Raw genomic sequence first — 12965 nt, forward strand, 5'->3', positions numbered from 1 at the left:
TGTGCTTCCATAGCCAGAGGCTACGGGTGTTGTCTTGGTTGTGCTTCCATAGCCAGAGGCTACGGGTGTTGTTTTGGTTGTGCTTCCATAGCTAGAGGCTACGGGTGTTGTCTTGGTTGTGCTTCCATAGCCAGAGGCTACGGGTGTTGTTTTGGTTGTGCTTCCATAGCCAGAGGCCACGGGTGTTGTCTTGGTTGTGCTTCCATAGCCAGAGGCTACGGGTGTTGTTTTGGTTGTGCTTCCATAGCCAGAGGCTACGGGTGTTGTCTTGGTTGTGCTTCCATAGCCAGAGGCTACGGGTGTTGTTTTGGTTGTGCTTCCATAGCCAGAGGCTACGGGTGTTGTCTTGGTTGTGCTTCCATAGCCAGAGGCTACGGGTGTTGTCTTGGTTGTGCTTCCATAGCCAGAGGCTACGGGTGTTGTCTTGTTTATTGCTTCCATAGCCAGAGGCTACGGGTGTTGTCTTGGTTGTGCTTCCCAGCCAGAGGCTACGGGTGTTGTCTTGGTTGTGCTTCCATAGCCAGAGGCTACGGGTGTTGTCTTGGTTGTGCTTCCATAGCCAGAGGCTACGGGTGTTGTCTTGGTTGTGCTTCCATAGCCAGAGGCTACGGGTGTTGTCTTGGTTGTGCTTCCATAGCCAGAGGCTACGGGTGTTGTCTTGGTTGTGCTTCCATAGCCAGAGGCTACGGGTGTTGTCTTGGTTGTGCTTCCATAGCCAGAGGCTACTGGGTGTTGTCTTGGTTGTGCTTCCATAGCCAGAGGCTACGGGTGTTGTCTTGGTTGTGCTTCCATAGCCAGAGGCTACGGGTGTTGTCTTGGTTGTGCTTCCATAGCCAGAGGCCACGGGTGTTGTCTTGGTTGTGCTTCCGCAGCCAGAGGCTACGGGTGTTGTTTTGTTGTGCTTCCATAGCCAGAGGCTCGGGTGTTGTCTTGGTTGTGCTTCCATAGCCAGAGGCCACGGGTGTTGTCTTGGTTGTGCTTCCATAGCCAGAGGCTACGGGTGTTGTCTTGGTTGTGCTTCCATAGCCAGAGGCTACGGGTGTTGTCTTGGTTGTGCTTCCATAGCCAGAGGCCACGGGTGTTGTCTTGGTTGTGCTTCCATAGCCAGAGGCCACGGGTGTTGTCTTGGTTGTGCTTCCATAGCCAGAGTGCCACGGGTGTTGTCTTGGTTGTGCTTCCATAGCCAGAGGCTACGGGTGTTGTCTTGGTTGTGCTTCCATAGCCAGAGGCTACGGGTGTTGTCTTGGTTGTGCTTCCACAGCCAGAGGCTACGGGTGTTGTCTTGGTTGTGCTTCCATAGCCAGAGGCTACGGGTGTTGTCTTGGTTGTGCTTCCATAGCCAGAGGCTACGGGTGTTGTCTTGGTTGTGCTTCCATAGCCAGAGGCTACGGGTGTTGTCTTGGTTGTGCTTCCATAGCCAGAGGCTACGGGGTGTTGTCTTGGTTGTGCTTCCATAGCCAGAGGCCACGGGTGTTGTCTTGGTTGTGCTTCCATAGCCAGAGGCTACGGGTGTTGTCTTGGTTGTGCTTCCATAGCCAGAGGCCACGGGTGTTGTCTTGGTTGTGCTTCCATAGCCAGAGGCCACGGGTGTTGTCTTTGTTGTGCTTCCATAGCCAGAGGCTACGGGTGTTGTCTTGGTTGTGCTTCCATAGCCAGAGGCTACGGGTGTTGTCTTGGTTGTGCTTCCATAGCCAGAGGCTACGGGTGTTGTCTTGGTTGTGCTTCCACAGCCAGAGGCTACGGGTGTTGTCTTGGTTGTGCTTCCATAGCCAGAGGCTACGGGTGTTGTCTTGGTTGTGCTTCCATAGCCAGAGGCTACGGGTGTTGTCTTGGTTGTGCTTCCATAGCCAGAGGCTACGGGTGTTGTCTTGGTTGTGCTTCCATAGCCAGAGGCCACGGGTGTTGTCTTGGTTGTGCTTCCATAGCCAGAGGCCACGGTGTTGTCTTGGTTGTGCTTCCATAGCCAGAGGCTACGGGGTGTCTTGGTTGTGCTTCCATAGCCAGAGGCTACGGGTGTTGTCTTGGCTGTGCTTCCATAGCCAGAGGCTACGGGGTGTTGTTTTGGTGGCCTCCGCACTCCACCTTGAATATCTAACTAGGGGAAACACTGCCTCCGGTGTTCTGTGACTAATTCTGAAACTATGAAGGTAAAAATATCTCTCTTGATTCATCTCCCAGATATAGTAGCGTAGCATGGTTTGTTTTCTTAGCATCACTATCCAGGATGCCATCATTATACCACACATGCCGGTTGAACTGTTTTATAGGCGTTTCTGAATGCGGTTCTGTTCAACTGGATCACCAGCTCACTGAGTGAACGTGGTTCTGTTCAACTGGATCACCAGCTCACTGAGTGAACGTGGTTCTGTTCAACTGGATCACCAGCTCACTGAGTGAACGTGGTTCTGTTCTACTGGATCACCAGCTCACTGAGTGAACGTGGTTCTGTTCAACTGTGGTTCTGTTCTACTGGATCACCAGCTCACTGAGTGAACGTGGTTCTGTTCAACTGGATCGCCAGCTCACTGAGTGAACGTGGTTCTGTTCAACTGGATCACCAGCTCACTGAGTGAACGTGGTTCTGTTCAACTGGATCACCAGCTCACTGAGTGAACGTGGTTCTGTTCTACTGTGGTTCTGTTCAACTGGATCACCAGCTCACTGAGTGAACGTGGTTCTGTTCTACTGTGGTTCTGTTCTACTGGATCACCAGCTCACTGAGTGAACGTGGTTCTGTTCTACTGGATCACCAGCTCACTGAGTGAACGTGGTTCTGTTCCACTGTGGTTCTGTTCAACTGGATCACTGAGTGAATGTGGTTCTGTTCTACTGGATCACCAGCTCACTGAGTGAACGTGGTTCTGTTCAACTGGATCACCAGCTCACTGAGTGAACGTGGTTCTGTTCTACTGGATCACCAGCTCACTGAGTGAACGTGGTTCTGTTCTACTGGATCACCAGCTCACTGAGTGAACGTGGTTCTGTTCTACTGTGGTTCTGTTCAACTGGATCACTGAGTGAATGTGGTTCTGTTCTACTGGATCACCAGCTCACTGAGTGAACGTGGTTCTGTTCAACTGGATCACCAGCTCACTGAGTGAACGTGGTTCTGTTCTACTGGATCACCAGCTCACTGAGTGAACGTGGTTCTGTTCAACTGGATCACCAGCTCACTGAGTGAACGTGGTTCTGTTCAACTGGATCACCAGCTCACTGAGTGAACGTGGTTCTGTTCTACTGTGGTTCTGTTCAACTGGATCACTGAGTGAATGTGGTTCTGTTCTACTGGATCACCAGCTCACTGAGTGAACGTGGTTCTGTTCAACTGGATCGCCAGCTCACTGAGTGAACGTGGTTCTGTTCAACTGGATCACCAGCTCACTGAGTGAACGTGGTTCTGTTCAACTGGATCACCAGCTCACTGAGTGAACGTGGTTCTGTTCTACTGTGGTTCTGTTCAACTGGATCACCAGCTCACTGAGTGAACGTGGTTCTGTTCTACTGTGGTTCTGTTCTACTGGATCACCAGCTCACTGAGTGAACGTGGTTCTGTTCTACTGGATCACCAGCTCACTGAGTGAACGTGGTTCTGTTCTACTGTGGTTCTGTTCAACTGGATCACTGAGTGAATGTGGTTCTGTTCTACTGGATCACCAGCTCACTGAGTGAACGTGGTTCTGTTCAACTGGATCACCAGCTCACTGAGTGAACGTGGTTCTGTTCTACTGTGGTTCTGTTCAACTGGATCACTGAGTGAATGTGGTTCTGTTCTACTGGATCACCAGCTCACTGAGTGAACGTGGTTCTGTTCTACTGTGGTTCTGTTCAACTGGATCACTGAGTGAACGTGGTTCTGTTGTACTGGATCACCAGCTCACTGAGTTTTCCTTAGTAGAGTTGAAGAGGGGGCAGAGAGCAGACGTCTCGTCCATCTGAAGTCTCGTCCATCTGAAGTCTCGTCCATCTGAAGTCTCGTCCATCTGAAGTCTCGTCCATCTTAAGTCTCGTCCATCTGAAGTCTCGTCCATCCGACGTCTCGTCCATCCGAAGTCTCGTCCATCCGAAGTCTCGTCCATCCGACGTCTCGTCCATCCGAAGTCTCGTCCATCCGAAGTCTCGTCCATCCGAAGTCTCGTCCATCCGACGTCTCGTCCATCCGAAGTCTCGTCCATCCGAAGTCTCGTCCATCCAGTCGTCCATCCAGTCTCGTCCATCGACGTCTCGTCCATCCGCGTCTCGTCCATCGAAGTCCCGTCCATCCGACGTCTCGTCCATCCGAAGTCTCGTCCATCCGAAGTCTCGTCCATCCGAAGTCTCGTCCATCCGAAGTCTCGTCCATCTGCAACATCTGTGGAGAAATGATAAGCTTATTTTCGTGTCGTCTATGGGTCTGGTGCTGAGAGACAATGGACCACTTAGTAAATATAGCTGAGCTGTGGGCTGGCCGCTACTCTGACTGCCTATCTCTCTCTCTCTCTCCTCCTCTCTGCCGCCTCTCTCTCCTCCTCTCTGCCGCCTCTCTCTCCTCCTCTCTGCCGCCTCTCTCTCCTCCTCTCTGCCGCCTCTCTCTCTCCTCCTCTCTGCCTCTCTCTCTCTCCTCCTCTCTGCCGCCTCTCTCTCCTCCTCTCTGCCTCTCTCTCTCCTCCTCTCTGCCTCTCTCTCTCCTCCTCTCTGCCTCTCTCTCTCCTCCTCTCTGCCTCTCTCTCTCCTCCTCTCTGCCGCCTCTCTCTCCTCCTCTCTGCCGCCTCTCTCTCCTCCTCTCTGCCTCTCTCTCTCCTCCTCTCTGCCTCTCTCTCTCCTCCTCTCTGCCGCCTCTCTCTCCTCCTCTCTGTCTCTCTCTCCTCCTCTCTGTCTCTCTCTCCTCCTCTCTGTCTCTCTCTCTCCTCCTCTCCGCCTCTCTCTCTCCTCCTCTCCGCCTCTCCCTCTCCTCCTCTCTGCCTCTCCCTCTCCTCCTCTCTGCCTCTCCCTCTCCTCCTCTCTGCCTCTCTCTCTCCTCCTCTCTGCCTCTCTCTCTCCTCCTCTCTGCCGCCTCTCCCTCTCCTCCTCTCTGCCGCCTCTCCCTCTCCTCCTCTCTGCCGCCTCTCTCCTCCTCTCTGCCGCCTCTCTCTCTCTCCTCTCTGCCGCCTCTCTCTCTCTCCTCTCTGCCGCCTCTCTCTCTCTCCTCTCTGCCGCCTCTCTCCCTCCTCCTCTCTGCCGCCTCTCTGCCTCCTCGTCTCTGCCGCCTCTCTGCCTCCTCCTCTCTGCCGCCTCTCTGCCTCCTCCTCTCTTCTGCCTCCTTCTCTCTGCCGCCTCTCTCCCTCCTCCTCTCTGCCGCCGCCTCTCTCCCTCCTCCTCTCTCCGCCTCCTCTCTCCCTCCTCCTCTCTCCTCCTCCTCCTCTCTCCCTCCTCGTCTCTCCCTCCTCGTCTCTGCCGCCTCTCTGCCGCCTCTCTCCCTCCTCCTCTCTTCTGCCTCCTCCTCTCTGCCGCCGCCTCTCTGCCTCCTCCTCTCTGCCTCCTCTCTCCCTCCTCCTCTCTCCCTCCTCCTCTCTGCCGCCTCCTCTCTCCCTCCTCCTCTCTGCCGCCTCTCCAGTTCAATTCAAAGGGCTTTATTGGCAAGTGGAAACACATGTTTACACTGCCACATCAAACGGAGTAGACAAACCAAATGGAAATGAACAAGGGTAAACATTTAGTTAACATGGCACTCACAAACATTTTTAAAAGAATAGACATGTTGTTGTTTAATTTTTTAAATTTTTTAAAAAAATTTTTATTTGACATTGACAGTGTTGTAAAAAATGTGCAAGTAGTTGAAGTATGAAAGGGAAACTAAACCGATATATAGGGGTCTATTTACAGTGTTTGTTCTCCACTGCCCCTTGTGGCAACAGGCCACACATCTAGCTGATGGGAACCGATATATACGGGTTCTATTTACAGTGTTTGTTCTGATTGCCCCTTGTGGCAACAGGCCACACCTCTAGCTGCTGTGAACCGATATATACGGGTTCTATTTACAGTGTTTGTTCTGATTGCCCCTTGTGGCAACAGGCCACACATCTAGCTGATGTGAACCGATATATACGGGTTCTATTTACAGTGTTTGTTCTGATTGCCCCTTGTGGCAACAGGCCACACATCTAGCTGCTGTGAACCGATATATACGGGTTCTATTTACAGTGTTTGTTCTCCACTGCCCCTTGTGGCAACAGGCCACACATCTAGCTGATGTGAACCGATATATACGGGTACTATTTACAGTGTTTGTTCTGATTGCCCCTTGTGGCAACAGGCCACACATCTAGCTGCTGTAATGGCACACTGCGGTATTTCGCCTAACAGATATAGGAGTATATATCGATGTTTGGATTTCTTTTCATATTCTTTGTGGGTCTGTGGGTAATATGTGTCTGTAATGTGGTCATACAGTCGACAGGAGCCCATCCCACCTCATTGTTTTCACTGAGGAAATGTACCTACGGTAGTTTTCGGGGTCAAATTTGTCTCCGCTTTTGTGGATTGAGGTGATCAGTCCTTGGTTCCAGATATTGGGGAAGATGCCAGAGCTGAGGATGATGTTAAAGAGTTTTAGTTTAGCCAATTGGCCGCCTTTCCTTCCAGTTCTCTGCTGCCAGTGACTGGAACGAATTGCAAAAATCGCTGAAGTTGGAGACTTTTATCTCCCTCACCAACTTCAAACATCTGCTATCTGAGCAGCTAACCGATCGCTGCAGCTGTACATAGTCCATCTGTAAATAGCCCAATTTACCTACCTCATCCCCATACTGTTTTTATTTGATTTACTTTTCTGCTCTTTTGCACACCAGTATCTCTACCTGCACATCATCATCTTGACATCTATCATTCCAGTGTTAATTGCTAAATTGTAATTACTTTGCAAATGGCCGATTTTTAAGGCTGATTTCAAGTTGTGTAACATTCGAAAATCGGTATTTTGGGGCGATTTAAAATAAATAAATAAAATAAAAACACACAAAAAAATATATATATATTTTTACACCTTTTATTTAATCTTTATTTAACCAGGCAAGTCAGTTAAGAACACATTCTTATTTTCAATGACGGCCTAGGAACAGTGGGTTAACTGCCTCGTACAGGGGCAGAACTACAGATTTTTACCTTGTCAGCTCGGGGATTTGAACTTGCAACCTTACGGTTAACAAGACCAACGCTCTAACCACCTGATTACACCTGATTACACGAGCAGCCTGCCTATTACGCGACTGCAGTAAGAAGCAAAGGTAAGTTGCTAGCTACCATTTAAATTTATCTTATAAACAATCAATCATAATCACTAGTTAACTACACATGGTTGATGATATTACTAGTTTATCTAATGTGTCCTGCGTTGCATATAATCGGTGCGCATTTGCGAAAAAGGACTGTCGTTGGTCCAACGTGTACCTAACCATAAACATCAATGCCTTTTCTTAAAATCAATACACAAGTAGTATGTTTTTAAACCTGCATATTTAGTTAATATTGCCTGCGAACGTGAATTTCTTTTAATCGAGGGAAATGGTGTCACTTCTCTTGCATCAGAGTCAAGGTATGTACAGCAGTTTGGGCCGCCTGGCTCGTTGCGAACTGTGAAGACTATTTCTTCCTAACAAAGACAGACAACGCTTTCGCCAAACGGGATGATTTAACAAAAGCGCATTTGCAAGAAAAAGCACAATCGTTGGACGACTGTACCCTAAACCATAAACACCAATGCCTTTCTTAAAATCAATACACAGAAGTATACTTTTAAACCTGCATATTTAGCTAAAAGAAATCCAGGTTAGCAGGCAATATTAACCAGGTGAAATTGTGTCACTTCTCTTCCGTTCATTGCACACAGAGTCATTGTATATGTAGCAGTTTGGGCCGCCTGGCTCGTTAAGTAACTAATTAGCCAGAATTTTACGTAATTATGACATAACATTGAAGGTTGTGCAAATGTAAACAGGAATATTTTAGACTAATGGATGCCCTCTGTTAGATAAAATACGGAACGGTTCTGTATTTCACTGAAATAATAAAAGTCTTGTTTTGAGATGATAGTTTCCGGATTCAACCATATTAATGACCTAAGGCTCGCATTTCTGTGTGTTATTATGTTATAATTAAGTCTATGATTTGATAGAGCAGTCTGACTGAGCGGTGGTAGGCAGCAGCAGGCTCGTAAGCATTAATTCAAACAGCACTTTCCTGCGTTTTGCCAGCAGCTCTTTGTTGTGTGTCAGCATTGCGCTGTTTATTCAAGCCTATCAACTCCTGAGATTAGGCTTAGTGGAAATGGATAGCTAGTTAGCGGGTTGCGCGCTAATAGCGTTTCAAACGTCACTCGTTCTGAGACTTTGGAGTGGTTGTTCTTGCTCTGCATGGGTAATGCTGCTTAGAGGGTGGCTGTTGTCGATATGTTCCTGGTTCGTGCCCAGGTAGGAGTGAGGAGAAGGACGGAAGCTATACTGTTACACTGGTAATACTGAAGTGCCTAATAAGAATATCCAATAGTCAACAGTATATGAAATACAAATGGTATAGAGAGAAATAGTCCTATAATAACTACAAACTAAAACTTCTTACCTGGGAATATTGAAGACTCGTGTTAAAAGGAACCACCAGCTTTCATATGTTCTCATGTTCTGAGCAAGGAACTGAAACATTAGCTTTCTTACATGGCACATATTGCACTTTTACTTTCTTCTCCAACACTTTGTTTTTGCATTATTTAAACCAAATTGAGCATGTTTCATTATTTACTTGAAATTGATTTTATTGGTGTATTATAATAAGTTAAAATAAGTGTTCATTCAGTATTGTTGTAATTGTCATTATTACAAATAACATTTTAAAAATCGGCCAATTATTCGGTATTGGCTTTTTTTGGTCCTCCAATAATGGGTATCGGCGTTGAAAAATCATAATCGTTCGACCTCTAGTCTAAATGAGTCCCATTTAATGACCTCTAGTCTAAATGAGTCCCAGGACCAGCTTGCGTAGGTGACTCTTCTCCATTTTCATCTCTCTGTAGGTGAGGGCTTTGTGGTGGACTGTGTGGGCATCGCTTCCTTTTAGGTGGACTTCTCGTTTCTGGATTTTGTTGACTAGTAGGTCTAAATTCTGCTCTGCATGCAGTGTCTCAATTTGGTGTTTGTCCCATTTTGTGAATTTGTTGTTGGTGGGTGGATCCCAGACTTCAACCATCGAGGGTAATGTGTTCGATAACTGATTTGAAGTGTGTTTAGCCAGATCCTATTTGAGAGTCTTCCTTTTGATGGCATAGAAGGCAATTATTGCCTTGTCTCTCAGATCATTCACAGCTCTGTGGAAGTTACCTGTGGTGCTGATGTTTAGGCCGAAGTAGGTGTCATTCTTTGTGTGGGCAACGATGTCTATCTTGAGTTTGTATTTGTTGTCTTGGCAACTGGACTTTTCTTTAAACATTATGTTTGGTCTTATTTAGATTTACTGTCGGGGCCCAGGTCTGTCGGGGCCCAGGTCTGTCGGGGCCCAGGTCTGTCGGGGCCCAGGTCTGTCAGGGCCCAGGTCTGTCAGGTCTGTCAGGGCCCAGGTCTGTCAGGGCCCAGAATCTATCTAGGTGCTGCTGTAGGCCCTCCTTGGTTGGGGACTGAAGCACCAGATCATCATCAAACAGTAGACATTTGACTTCAGATTCTAGTAGGGTGAGGCCGGGTGCTGCAGACTGTTCTAGAGCTCTCGCCAATTAATTGATATAGTTGTTGAAGAGGGTGGGGCTTAAGATGCATCCCTGTCTCATCCCATGGCCCTTTGGGAAGAAATCAGTGTTTTAAATTTTTTTTTTAAACCAATATTAACCGCACACTTGTGTAAATTGATTTTATAATGTCATATGCGTTCCCCCCCCCCCAACACCGCTTTCCATCAATTTGTAGGACACTCATGCCAAATTGAGTCAAAGGCTTTAAAAAAAAAATCTGCTCATGCTTTGATTTTGTTTTGTTTGCCAAAAAGGGGTGTGTAGGGTCTGTTATACGGTATTTTGGGGGGTGTACGTGGTCTGTCATACGGTATTTTGGGGTGTGTACGTGGTCTGTCATACGGTATTTGGGGGTGGCGTGGTCTGTCATACGGTATTTTGGAAGTGTACGTGGTCTGTCATACGGTATTTTGGGGGGTGTTTGGGGTGTTATACGGTATTTGGGGTGTGTGGGTCTGTCATACGGTATTTTGGGGGTGTACATGGTCTGTCATACAGTATTTTGGGGTGTAGGGGTGTACGTGGTCTGTCATACGGTATTTTGGGGGTGTAGGGTGTGTACGTGGTCTGTCATACGGTATTTTGGGGGTGTGTAGGTCTGTACGGTATTTTGGGGGTGTCTGTCTGTCATACGGTATTTTGGGGGTGTACGTGGTCTGTCACGGTATTATGGGGGTGTCGTGGTCTGTCATACGGTATTTGGGTGTGTCATCATAGTTATTTTGGGGTGTACGTGGTCTGTCATACGGTATTTTGGGGGGTGTAGGGTGTGTACGTGATCTGTCATACGGTATTTTGGGTGTGTACGTGGTCTGTCCTCCACGGTATTTTGTTAAGTAGCCAATTTGACATTTGCTTACGACAGTTTTTTTTTTTTCACTGAGGATTTGTTGGAGTCTGCTGTTGCTCATACTGCAGAGGATTTGTAGGAGTCTGCTGTTGCTCATACTGCAGAGGATTTGTTGGAGTCTGCTGTTGCTCATACTGCAGAGGATTTGTAGGAGTCTGCTGTTGCTCATACTGCAGAGGATTTGTTGGAGATTGCCGCTAACGCATATTCCATCAGGCCTTGGTTACCAAATATTAGGAAGATGCCAGAGCTGGGAGGGTAATGTTTAAAGAGATTTTAAGAATAGCCCATTTTGAATTCGTGGTCTGTATATTTTCATTTAATTAGGTATCAACACCACGGGCCTTTTTTGGTTTGTATTTTTGTCCTGTAGTTCATTGAATGTAATTGAGAATCCAGTGGGTTCTGAATCCAGTGGGTTCTGGAATCCAGTGGGTTCTGTTCTGTTTTTAAATAGTTGATTCTTTGTTATAGAGCTAATTGTCTTCCAATTTTGGTTCTATGGATTCTTCAATTACATTGAGCTCATTTCTGACGTGCTGCGCCTCCATTTTTCCATAGTGTATTTCTGTATTGTTTAGTGATTCACCATAGTGAAGGTTCAGTTTGTCCGTAGTGTATTTCTGTATTGTTTTAGTGATTCACCATAGTGAAGGTTCAGCTTGTCCGTAGTGTATTTCTGTATTGTTTTAGTGATTCACCATAGTGAAGGTTCAGCTTGTCCGTAGTGTATTTCTGTATTGTTTTAGTGATTCACCATAGTGAAGGTTCAGCTTGTCCGTAGTGTATTTCTGTATTGTTTTAGTGATTCACCATAGTGAAGGTTCAGCTTGTCCGTAGTGTATTTCTGTATTGTTTTAGTGATTCACCATAGTGAAGGTTCAGCTTGTCTGTATTGTTTTTAGTGATTCACCATAGGTACGGTTTCTTGTATTGTTTTAGTGATTCACCATAGTGAAGGTTCAGCTTGTCCGTAGTGTATTTCTGTATTGTTTAGTGATTCACCATAGTGAAGGTTCAGCTTGTCCGTGAGTGTATTTCTGTATTGTTTTAGTGATTCACCATAGTGAGGTTCAGGCGTAGACTCAGGTTTTCAGGGTCTCTGTGTTTTTGGTTGGACAGATTTCTCAATTTCTTTCTTTTTTAGTTTTTTACATTCATCAAACCATTTCTCAGTTGTCTTGGGTTTTTCCAGAATTTACATTGAAATGTTAGCTGATAGAGTAAAATATATTGTTTAGAGCTTCCTACTGCGAAGTTTAAACATTCACACTACTTTCCTTCCATCTATAGCATTTCTTAATGTTACTCAGTTCTTTTGGCTTTGATGACTCATGATTGAGTATTGCTCTGTTCAAGTAGACTGATTTTGCTGTGATCTGATAGGGGGTGTCAGTCGACTGATTAGAACGCACTGAGAGACTCTGGGTTGAGGTCAGTGATAAAGTAGACTACAGTACTGCTGCCAAGAGATGAGCTATAGATGTACCTACCATAGGAGTCCCCTCGAAGCATTCCGTTGACTATGTACATACCCAGCATGCGGCAGAGCTGCAGGAGTTGTGACCCATTTTTGTTTATTGTCGTAGTTATGCCTAGGGGGGAATATGGGGGAGGGAATGCTGTCACCTCCAGGTAGGTGTTTGTCCCCCTGTGTACTGAGGGTGTCGGGTTCTTGTCCAGTTCTGGCATTTAGGTCGCAACAGACTAGTACATGTCCCTGGAAGCGATTGAGAAGCTGTCTTCATTAAAGTATGGGGATTCTAGTGGGGGGATATAGGAAGCACACAGGAGGACATTTTACTCTTTTCAGATCATTTCCTTTTGAATGTCTAGCCAGATGTAAAATGTTCCTGTTTTGATTAATTTAATGGAGTGAGTTAGGTCTGCTCTATACCAAAGTAGCATACCCCCTGAGTCCCTTCCCTGTTTCAAACCTGGTAGTTTGGTGGATGGGACTACCAGCTCTCTGTAACCTCCACCACACTACCAGTGGGGCATCTCCTCTATACCACCCACCTGGTAGTGTGGTGGATGGGACTACCAGCTCTCTGTAACCTAGAGGGCAACCATCTCCTCTATACCCCCCACCTGGTAGTGTGGTGGATGGGACTACCAGCTCTCTGTAACCTAGAGGACAACCATCTCCTCTATACCACCCACCTGGTAGTGTGGTGGATGGGACTACCAGCTCTCTGTAACCTAGAGGACAACCAGTGGGTCCATCTCCTCTATACCACCCACCTGGTAGTGTGGTGGATGGGACTACCAGCTCTCTGTAACCTAGAGGACAACCAGTGGGTCCATCTCCTCTATACCACCCACCTGGTAGTTTGGTGGATGGGACTACCAGCTCTCTGTAACCTAGAGGACAACCATCTCCTCTAT

Source organism: Oncorhynchus nerka, unplaced genomic scaffold (genome assembly GCF_034236695.1).
Source record: "Oncorhynchus nerka isolate Pitt River unplaced genomic scaffold, Oner_Uvic_2.0 unplaced_scaffold_801, whole genome shotgun sequence".
Lineage (NCBI taxonomy): Eukaryota > Metazoa > Chordata > Actinopteri > Salmoniformes > Salmonidae > Oncorhynchus > Oncorhynchus nerka.